Genomic DNA, 12095 nt, shown 5'->3' with positions numbered 1-12095 from the left:
TTTGATCATAAACAACTCTGAATTAGCCCGAACAGAGGCCTGTGTGAGAACCCTCTAAAATGGTCACTCATTTCAATTTGAATAAGGTAATACATATGTAATGCATCCTCTATAGATGTTTTTGAGTATAAAGGTGGCATTATACTAAACCTCAGGTTTAGTAAAATTCAGGTAAACCTTCAGACTTGAACCGCGGTTTCTTCAGCCGCTACTTCCTCGTCCCAAAGAAGGATTGGGTCTGCGCCCCATTTTGGACCTGCGACGTCTGATTTTTTCCCTTCACAAAGGGAAGTTCAAGATGCTGACGTTGAAAACTATCCTGCCGCAGATTCAAACAGGGGACTGGTTCATCACCGTGGACCTGAAGGACGCCTATTACCACATCCAGGTCATTCCATGGCACAGGAAGTTCCTCCGGTTCGCCTTTGGGGGAAAGACGTATCAGTATCGGGTCCTTCCATTTGGTCTAGCTCAACATACGTTCTCCAAGTGTCTGGCCCCCTTGCTCTGGCCCTCTTGAGGCTCCAGGGAAACCGTGTGCTAAATTATCTGGACGCATTCTGCCTCATTCCAGAGAGTTGGTGTGTCGTCACAGGGACGTCCTTCTCCACCACCTCCGGTCTCTTGGTCTCAGGTTGAATGCTCAGAAGAGTGTCCTAACTCCTTCTCAGCAGACCACTTTCCTGGGTGTCCAACTCGATTCTCTCTCGATGCAGGCCCGTCTGGCCCCTGCTCGAGTTTCCAGTCTCTGTGCGTGCTTGGCCCGTTTCACGCTTGGCCATCATGTAGCGGTGGGCATATGTCGCAGGCTTCTGGGGCTCATGGCAGCAGCCTCTCCTGTGCTGTCCTTGGGCCTCCTTCATATGAGACCATTCTTGTGGTGGATGAAACTCAGCGGCATCCACCATTCTTGGTCTGCCTTCTGCCTGCTGAGAGTGTCGCGCAGTTGCCTTTGCGCTCTTTGTAGGTGGAAAGACTCCCCCTTTTTACTTAAGGGGGTCAAGATGGGTGTAGTTTTCCGTCGCCAGGTTGTCACGACGGACGCCTCTTTGACTGGTTGGGGTGTGGTCTTCGAGGGCAAACCAGTGTGCGGTGTTTGGACGGGCGAGCTTCTCTCGTGGCACATAAATTGCCTCGAGTTGCAAGCCATCTCTCTGGCCCTGGATCATTTTCTCCCGGCCCTGATGGGCTGTCATGTCATTGTCAGGACGGACAACATGGCAGTAGTGTCCCATGTAAATCGCCAGTGAGGCTCACGGTCACGCACCCTCGACAGGCATGCGCACCAGGCATGCACTCCTCCTTTGGGCTCAAGACAGGTTTCTTTCGCTGAGAGCAGTTCACGTTCCAGGGGACCTGAACGTTGCAGCGGACTCTCTGTCGAGACAGAAGCTTAAGTCGGGGGAATGGATGTTGCATTGCCAAACACTGGCTCAAATTTGGAGCATGTTCGGCGAGGCGGAGTTGGACCTCTTTGTGTCGCAGAGCTCGACACAGTGCCCCCTGTGGTTTTCCCTCTCTCATCCGACGCCTCTGGGGATAGATGGGGATATTTCGAGATCGGTTTCAGGCCTCATTCATATGTGGAAATAAATTAGATATAAATCGGATATGTGCCAATGTGACTGTCATGTAAACAGGCAGATCGGATTTTCTGAGGCATTAGGCAACGTCTCCGCGGTTTAATGACGAGAGAAACCCCGACGCACTTCTGCAAAGGGACGGATGGCCCGACGAAACGTTGTGTCGTCGTAGGAGAGGAATGTGGACAAACGTTGATACAACATATGAAATGTTGGCTTGCTTATCCTAAAATTTCGGACCCACTGCTTTTCGTTAAAGCCCGCCACAATATGCTCCCACCAGTCCTGAGATCGCTCTCACACACAATAACTGAAGCATATGCACAGGCTGCAATGATGGCACTTTTCGTCCTCCTCCGCCTCATAATCATGGTGATGTTTGGCGAACTTCGCATATATCGCAGAGCTAGCATTAATCATATTTTGTGTTCGTCCATCTGTGCAAGATAATTTAACCCTTTAAGCACGCGCAATTTTTCAGATAGTATGGCAAGTGTAAACATATGGAGCTTATAATATGACAAAATTATTTGAATTTGAATTGTGTAAATTTGAATTATTTGCAAGTGTAATCTAACAAAATAGAATTTTAGGTGGTAGTTTAAATAGTTAATATAAAGAAGTAATGCTAACTATTAATATAAAGAAGGCGTCATACTTCAGTCGAGTCCCAAAATACACGTATAGGCTAAATCAGCGTCTTCACAGCAAGGTAAATGTTTGGAATAACAAGTAGGACTGTGTGCGGCACAGCTTGGCCTTTATATTGTACAACAGACCAATTAAATTAGTCAGAATAACTTTTTATATGTTTGGTTGACTGTGTTTTATTTTGATAATGAACAGTCTGCGATATGAAGCAACGCCATAACTGATATTATGTTGTGTGAGAGCGCGATGCGCCTGCGCCATCACTTGGATTTGTTCCACTGCTGGGAAATAACTTAATACTCTGTTATTTATAGTCATACAGATAATATGACATCATTCGAAACAGTAAAATGTATATTTTTATTTGTGTACATTCAAAATGACTACAAAATATCATGCCATTGAAAAATAAATAAAACAACATGATGCGCTGCTTTAGCGCGTCTCGGTCTCTTTAGATCTTTCTGGCGCTCACCAAAAATGAACCAAAATACAGAGAATAGCCTTCTTGGCGCGCCTACTTTTGAAAGTCAACATTTAGATTATTTAACGTTAAATGCATTATATATGCCTGAGTCACTTTGGAATAAATCACAGCGTGTTTCATGATAAAACATGATTTAGCCTATACAGTCCGGAAAATCGGCTATAGGTTATAGCAAATTCAGACCAACTGCTGGTCTACACAGAGAAAAAGCCCTTTCTAGGCTCTTCTGTTGTACCGAGCCATTCGTTAGTCTAGTTGTTTGATGAGAAAATTAAATGTAGCCTATAGTTGCAATACACGCGTTAAGTTTTGTAAGCTCTGTGCAACTGCTGCAATAATACTATTATTAGCCTACTAGAATATTAGAAATTTAATACTCAAGCTGTTTTCTCATTTTTCTACTCTTAATATTAAATAAAAAAAACGACTGAACGAAAGATACACGGATTCTCTTGAACCACCACCGCGTTTGCGGCAGAAAACTACTGCAGTGCAGCCAAAATGCTCTGTTCGACTTATCTGAGATCCTTTATTCTTCCCTGTGGATGACCTGTGACCTACTTTCTGTAAGATCTGAATTTTTGAGTTTGAATTTTTGAGATTGAAAAGTTCCAAATTTCTTCATCTTGAAAACTTGAATCTGTATTTTTTTAAACTGAATATTTGCAGTATAAGAATTCAGAACAAAAAAACTAGCTGTTTGAAAATACATGTCTATAAAATTCAGCCATAAAAACATTTCAATTTGTTAAATTTCAAATGTTCAGTATTCGTTTAAAAAAAAATCTAATTCAGAACTATTTAAACTACCACCTAAAATTCAATTTTGTTAGATTACACTTGCAAATAATTCAAATTTGCACAATTCAAATTCAAATCATTTTGTCATATTATAAGCTCCATATAAACACATGAATCGGATATGGGTCACAATTGAAAGAACGTGTAAACGGACGGTCAAAAAAATTGGATATAGGCAACAAATCATAATTGGGCATCAAAACCTGCAGTGTAAACATGGCCTATGTCACGACTATCGCTGTGGCGCATGTCGTCTCAGTTGTTTGTATGCTTTGGGGCTGGCCGCCAAGGGCTCGCCGCCTCTAAGCACAGGATCTCTCACTGGCTGAGAGAAGCAATTTCCCTGGCTTATGAGGTGCAGAAGCTTCCTTCACCTCTGGGCGTTAAAGCTCGCTCTAGGAGTATCGCGTCCTCCCAGGCTCTTTACAAGGGAGTTCCTTTAGAGGATATTTGTGTGGCGGCAGGTTGGCAGCAGGTTAAAATCTTTTATTAGGTTTTACAACTTTGATTTAGATGCAGCCACTGGTTCCCGGGTTCTTTCTGTATGATCTGGTCGCCTAGGTCCTAGTTGAGTCTGATCTGGCAAAACAAAACAAAAATTATAGGAAAGTTCCTTGTTGGGCCAGATCTGGCAGCGCTTAGCTTGGCGTGTGTGGTATATCGTTCCCATTGCGTCATCGCTATGCAGCGTCGAGTGAACCTATGAAAGAGAACGTCTAGGGTTAGCCCTGTTTTTACTAATTTTACAGTACCACACATGTTCTAATGAATTTATTCTTTATTGGAATCAAAAGAATGGTTATGAACCATAGAAACACTAGGCAAAACGATATGAGAAAGGAGAAATATGCAATTACTTAAGGGAAATAGTACTTATTTTTCGCATAAATATGCTTGTAACCAATTGCTTTAATATATTGTGGCCGGGCGGGGAACGACACGACAGGACAAAAGACTTTAGTGAGCCCCGGAGGGTGAGTTTATTGAACAGCGTGATGAAAACAAACAACAATACTGGTGGGTGAGGTGACGGCGTCGTCGGTGCTCGGTGCTGGGTGAATCCTTCCTTCTCTGGTGCTTTCCTAGTGACAGTGGCCGATGAGGGGTGGGTGCGGGAACGCCTGGAGTGAGTCCAGGAAGTGATGAACCAATCGGTCACGGCGAGTCTGGGGAAAAACGATACAGAGAGTCGGTAAGTGTTACCCTTCATTGGAGATCCTTCTCACCCGTCTGTGGTGAGCTATCGGCTTATATTGGAGGTTTTGCCGTGAGCGATTGGTCTGTGGTGAGTGGCTCCAGGTGCCGCTTGTGTGTTGCCAGGGCGACGCTGATTGTTCCTCGGGACTCCCGCCACACTCCCCCCCCCCAAGCGACGTCCTTGTCCTGGAGGTGGAAACAAAAAGGGGAGACCGGGGGTGGGAGGGGAGTGACCCCTGACAGACCTGAATACGCTGCCCAGGACCGAGAGAGACCGTCAGCGTTGGTGTTGCTGGAACCGGCCCGATGGCGCACATCAAAGTGGAAGTCCTGGAGCGAGAGGAACCACCTTGTGACTCGAGCATTCGTGTCCTTCGCCCGGGCCATCCACTGCAGAGGAGCATGGTCTGTAAAGAGAGTGAAATGTCGGCCTAACAAATAATACCTCAGCTCCAGGACTGCCCACTTGATGGCGAGAGCTTCTTTCTCCACGGCTGCGTACTTTCTCTCGGCCTGGGACAGCTTACGGCTGATGTATACCACCGGATGCTCCTCTCCCTCCTGTATTTGGGAGAGCACGGCCCCCAATCCCGTGTCCGAAGCATCCGTTTGGAGCAGGAAGGGACAGCTGAAGTCTGGAGCACGCAACACGGGTTCTGTTGTCAGGGCCTGTTTAATGTGTTGAAAGGCTTGTTCGGCCTCTTTAGTCCAGCGGACCCGTTCTGGCTGTCCCTTCCTGGTCAGGTCCGTCAGGGGGGCGGCTATAGAGGAGAAACTGGGGATAAAGCATCGGTAATACCCCGCCAACCCCAAGAACGCACGTACCTGGGTCTTGTTGAGGGGTTTTGGGGCGTCCAGAATTGCCTTGACCTTGTTCTCCTGCGGCTTGACGAGTCCTCTTCCTACTGTAAAACCCAGGTACCTTGCTTCGTTCATGGCTAGGTGGCATTTTCGGGGGTTGGCGGTTAGCCCAGCCCGACGGAGCTAGGACAGCACCCTCCGGAGTCGCTCCAAATGGTCCTCCCATGCCTCCGAGTGGATTACTACGTCGTCGAGGTAGGCCGCTGCATAGGATTGGTGAGGACGGAGAACCACGTCCATTAGGCGTTGAAATGTCGCTGGGGCCCTGTGCGGGCCAAAGGGAAGGGTCCGGTAATGCCAGTGGCCAGAGGGTGTCGAGAAGGCTGTTTTGGGCCTGGCTTCTGTGGAGAGGGGGACTTGCCAATAGCCTTTAGTAAGGTCGAGCGTGGTGATGTACCGGGCCCTTCCCAGGCGTTCCAGGAGTTCGTCCACCCGGGGCATGGGGTAGCTGTCAAAGTCGGAGATCTCATTTAGGCGTCGGTAGTCATTACAGAAACGTAGGGTGCCGTCCGGCTTAGGCACCAGGACTATCGGGCTGGACCATGGGCTCCGGGATGGTTCAATTACCCCCAGTTTGAGCATCTTCTGTATCTCCTCCTCTATAGCTTGCCGGCGGGCCTCTGGGACTCGATAGGGCCGTTGCCGGATGACGACGCCAGGAGGAGTGTGGATGTCATGGGACAGGACGTTAGTCTGGCCGGGGGTGTCGGAGAAGACGTCCTGGAACTGACCGACCAGGTGCCGCAGCTCTGTCTTTTGGGCGGCGGAGAGGTTAGGGTTGGTGTCCACAACCACGGGCTCTTGGACGGTGAGAGCGACTGCTTTGTCTTGATCCCCGACCCATTTCTTCAACAAGTTGATATGATATAGCTGGACGGTTCGTCTACGGCCAGGTTGTCTTACCCTGTAATTGACTGGGCCGACTCGTTCTTCTATGGTATATGGGCCTTGCCATTGAGCCAGGAACTTGCATGCTGCATTGGGGACCAAGACCATCACTCTATCTCCTGGTTGAAATTCCCGTGGTTGGGCCGCCCGGTTGTAGAGACGTTGCTGGGCTTGTTGGGACTTCACCAAATGTTCCCGGACTAATGGCATGACGCGGTCGATCTTACTCCTCATGTCTTGAACATGTTCGATGACGGTTCGGTATACTGCCGGCTGCTGTTCCCAGGCTTCTCGGGCTACGTCGAGGAGACCGCGGGGTTGTCGTCCGAATAGGAGTTCGAATGGGGTGAAGCCCGTGGATGCTTGTGGTACCTCTCGGATGCCGAACAGAACATAGGGAAGAAGCAGGTCCCAGTCCTTTTTATCTTCTGCAGCCACCCTTCGTAACATCTGCTTCAATGTCTGATTAAATCTCTCGACGAGCCCGTCGGTCTGGGGATGGTAGACTGATGTTCTTACTTGTTTTACCTTCAGCAGCCGGCAGAGGTCAGCCATTAGCCGGGACATAAACGGGGTTCCCTGGTCGGTCAGTATCTCCGACGGTAGACCCACCTGGCTGAAGAGCAGGAACAGCTCACGAGCGATGGCTTTGGCGGTGGCTTGGCGAAGGGGGACTGCCTCCGGGTACCGGGTGGCGTAGTCAACGATGACCAGAATGTGTTCGTGCCCCCGGCCAGACTTCGGCAACGGCCCCACGACGTCCATCCCGATCCGCTCAAAGGGCACCCCAATGATGGGTAAGGGAATCAACGGGCTGGGGGGAGGTTTCCAGGGAGACGTCCGTTGGCACATGGGACAGGCTTGGCAAAACCTCTTTACTTCCGCTTCGAGCCCCGGCCAGTGGAATCTGTCCCGGATACGTTTGGTTGTGTTCTGGGCCCCCAGGTGGCCGGCCATGGGGTGAGAGTGTGCCAACTCGAGGACAGTTTCCGTCTTGCTCTTTGGGACCACCAGAAGATGTTTAACCTCCCCCCGCCGCTCCGCGACACAGTACAGCAGACCGTTTTGGACGACGAAGTAAGGGAGAGGGTGAGGTGCTGGAAGGACCTCCTGGCCCTCTAGGAGGCGTACTTGTCGCCAGCAGTGTTTTAGTCTGTCGTCCTCCTTCTGGGCTTTCCCGAAATCTCCCCCTCCAGTAACCTGCTGGAATACATTATGGAAGAGGTTAGTGTTATGAGTGGGGGACTCACCCTCTCCTCCACTGTCGGACGTCAGCAGGCTGGAACGGCTCTCAGACCCCCGCGACGGCTGGTGACATGGGCGCCGACGCGGACGAGCAGGCTGTGTGGCCATGGCCAAAGCGGCGTCCAACCCCGGCCAGTCACGTCCCAATAGCAGCGGTACTGGTAGGTCTTTCAGGATTCCGACTTCGAGAGTCCAGGCTTTTCCCCCTTTATGGAAGGTAAGTATATTAGTAAATACCTGGCGGGTGTCCCCGTGGACACAGGTAATGGGCATCGTCGACTTGGAGCTGGGCCGGGGTTCCAGTGTGCTGGGTCTAGCGAGGGAGACAGCGCTTCCCGAGTCCAGCAGGGCTCGGTATCGTCGGCCCTGGACCTTCACGGTGGTCGTGGGTGCTCCTCGGGGGGTCTTTCGGTGAACCACACAGCCTGCCATCCATGCCTTGGTCGGCGGGGAGGGTGGATCCGTGGGCATCGGCTCGTCGCGGGGGCTGGACGGTCTGTGCACTGGTCGTGGGGTGCCCTCCGGCGGCCGTCGCTCCTGGATCACCCTCCGGGGAAAAGGCGGCGCTCGCTCCCCGGCCTCCCGGTGGTAGGTGGCGTCCGCCAGTTCGACCGCTTCAATGAGTTCACCGATGGTCTTGGGACCCCTCATGCCGGCAGCTTGCCTCATCGAGCGCGGCAGCGCTCTCAACATATGGTCGACTACTACCCGTTCGGCGACTTGTGAAGGTGATGGTGCGTCTTCTAAGAGCCAGTGTTCGGCCAACCGCATCAGATCGGCAGCCTGGGCGCGCACTGGCAACCGGGATTTAAACTCCCAGTCATGGAAACGCTGGGCTGCGGTGGTCGCTGACAGTCCAAGGCGACCTAAAATTTCTCTTTTTAATTCGTTATAGTTATTTTGAGAGGATGCTGGTAATGAAAAATATGCCCGTTGGGCCTCACCCGAGAGCAACGGCGCCAGTGCTGCAGCCCAATTACCTCTCGCCCAGCCCTCTGTGCGGGTGACCGACTCAAACATTTTGAGGTAGGCCTCGATGTCATCATCTGCGGTTAGTTTGGGTAGTAGTCGAGCGGCGGTGACGCGTGGATCGGGTAGGGGAACGTTTTGAGCGGCCGGCAGGCGTAGATCTGCTAAATAACCTTGAATCTGTCCATGTTGTTCCGTCAGGAGCTCAAAACATTGTTGCTGGCGGACGCTCACCTCTGTTAGTTGTTTAACCAGCTCCTCCATGCTACCGGGGAGGAGCGCGCCTGAAAAGAAAAAGAAACCGGAAGTAAACAAAAGATCGTCTTGCTCGTCGGCGTTCTCAGGCCCGTTCACTTGCCCGCATTCTCCACCACCTTGTGGCCGGGCGGGGAACGACACGACAGGACAAAAGACTTTAGTGAGCCCCGGAGGGTGAGTTTATTGAACAGCGTGATGAAAACAAACAACAATACTGGTGGGTGAGGTGACGGCGTCGGTGCTCGGTGCTGGGTGAATCCTTCCTTCTCTGGTGCTTTCCTAGTGACAGTGGCCGGTGAGGGGTGGGTGCGGGAACGCGCGTTCACCCCGGTGAGTGAGTCCAGGAAGTGATGAACCAATCGGTCACGGCGAGTCTGGGGAAAAACGATACAGAGAGTCGGTAAGTGTTACCCTTCATTGGAGATCCTTCTCACCCGTCTGTGGTGAGCTATCGGCTTATATTGGAGGTTTTGCCGTGAGCGATTGGTCTGTGGTGAGTGGCTCCAGGTGCCGCTTGTGTGTTGCCAGGGCGACGCTGATTGTTCCTCGGGACTCCCGCCACAATATAATTGTACTTGTAATCACTTATCCATCATGCAAATATGCTAATTATAATATTACATGGCCCAAACATGTATCAGGCACCAGTATTCCTGGTCTAGGAGGAATACAAAGGATTAATGGTCATTTTAAGGACCTGACGGCCGCTGTTTCAAAATGGGGCCTTTCTTGGAATCAAACTTTGGTAAACTTTTAGTATGTTTTTAAGTACATCTGATACTACTGTAAGCCACTGAGAAACCTTTTGTTAGAATATTTTTGGGGTCAAGCCATATTTGCAGCTGACTAATAGGAAATATGACTAACAACATGTGGAGCATGCATGAGAGCGGTTTCTGCGCAGAATGCCACGATGAGTTTAACAACACTCGTAATGCATAGATCTACTGACTGCAGCGAGCCTGTTTCAAGTTTTTATGGACATAGTTCATATACTCTAGTGCTCTAAACATGAACCAGCACCATGTATGCAAACTTATTTAATCACGTCTTCTTCAAATGAAATATATATTGTGCAAATAAGGACACTGATACAGCCGTACATCTGATCATGAACGGGATAACACAATGAATTATTCTGATACTCAGAAGACAATTATTTAAACCGAGAATTCAAAGAAGAATCAAAAAAAGTTACTATGCCTTTATTCTTTCTGTGTTAAACTGACGTGTTTTGTTTTTTCAGAGACTGTAGTGATCGTAAATGTAATGAAAATATTATTAGACCTTTTAACCCATTTGTGCCCAAATTTTTCTGAATGGTTTCATGCATATAGTTGTGTTAATAGTGTCCTATGTGAACATGTTCTGCATTTATTTTCCCCAGGTTTTTTTTTTTTTTCTTGAAAATTTTATTTGAATGTGCGGCAACTATAGTTGCCGGCGGGCAAATATGTTGTATGCATCCCCTCAATGTCAAATATGAATAGGAGGAGAATATTTGGCATCTATCTCAAAATAACTGCTTTCAACAGATCAATCTTTATTCATAAACAAATTTATTATGTATAAAAGTCGAAGAACATTTGATGTGAACCCAAAAAAGCTGCATCTATCCTATAATCTCTTGAATATGAAAACACAACAAACAACAAATCCATTTTTTTTTAACCCCTGTGTGCTGTTCAGGGTCTTTTTGACCCACATTTCTAACTTTCATTCATGGGGATAACATGGATAATTTGACATGGTTTAGTGAAAGATTTTTGCCCATCTTTTGTAAAATGCAGTTTTAAAAGTAACAAATTATCACTTTAACCAGTAGATGGCTGCAGAGCTCCACTATTTACTATTTGACTAACTGAAATACATCTTTTCACAAGGTTTTCCAGTTGTATTCATATGAAATCACAATTATAACAATAAAAGTTACTTTTTGTCAAAGTTTAGGCATTTTTTGTACTGGAAAAAAATCTGTTTTTCAATAATGTTATATTATGATTAGAATCAAATTAATTTTGTCAATGGACAAAATTCATCCTCAAAATCAGAAACAATAGAATCAAATGGAAAACGGATGTTTGAAATAAATGATGAACTCTAAAGACTCCAACTTTTCTTCAACTTTTTGTAACATCCTGATCAGGTTTGATTCTAATTATAATGTAACATTGATTATTTCTGTACAAAAACTGCTAAACTTTGACAAAAAGTAACTTCTATTGTTATAATTGTGATTTCATAATTTGTAGATATGAATCTAACTGGAAGAACTTGTGAAAAGATGTCTTTTAGTTTTAAACTTTTAGTACATTTAGAGCTCTGCAGCCATCTATTGGTTAAAGTAATTTTTTTTTTTTTTTTTTTTTTTTTTTTTAAACTGCATTTTCCAAAATATGGGCAAAAAATCTTACACTAAATCATGTCAAATTATCCATGTTATCCCCATGAATGAAATTTGGAAATGTGGCCATTTTATTAAGGTGAATTTTAAATTTTCTTTATTTTCTTTTATTTATTTTTTATTTTTATAAAAACCTATTTAAATTATTTTTATTTTTTTATATAAATTTGATGGAGTAAAAATGTCCAAATGTGGAGTAAAAACATTAATAAACGGAGTAAAATTACATTTGTTTAAAAAAAAAAAAAAAAAAAAAAAATATATATATATATATATATATATATATATATATATATATTTGTTACAAAATTACATTTTGATGCCTGGGGTCTCTGAGATATGTACTTACAAGGCATTTGCCCACCGGCAACTATAGTTGCCATTTGGACTTTTGACTAAGTATACAAAAAACTATAGATCTCTTGTAAGATTTGTTTTGTTTGGATGATTCTAGAGACCTTCATGATTATGTAGATATATATATGTCAATAAAAAAGACCTGGAAGTAGGGGTAGGAAGTTGACAGCCTCATGTGACAGGAAGCAAGTGAATACCTATTTTTTTTCTTGAAATCCTTTATTTGGTTGTTTGCTTGCATGTCATTGAGACATAGAACAAGGATAACATCTAGAAAAATACTTACAAAAGGAAAATGACAACTATACACTGCGGCAACTATAGTTGCCGGAGGGCTTAAGTCCTTCCGCGTTTCTCCCTCATTCTTGGGAGCTTTATGTCATATAGGATTATA

The sequence above is a fragment of the Abramis brama genome (assembly GCF_963993115.1).
Source record: "Abramis brama genome assembly, chromosome: 11".
Classification (NCBI taxonomy): Eukaryota; Metazoa; Chordata; class Actinopteri; order Cypriniformes; family Leuciscidae; genus Abramis; species Abramis brama.
Note: the sequence above shows the minus strand (reverse complement) of the source record.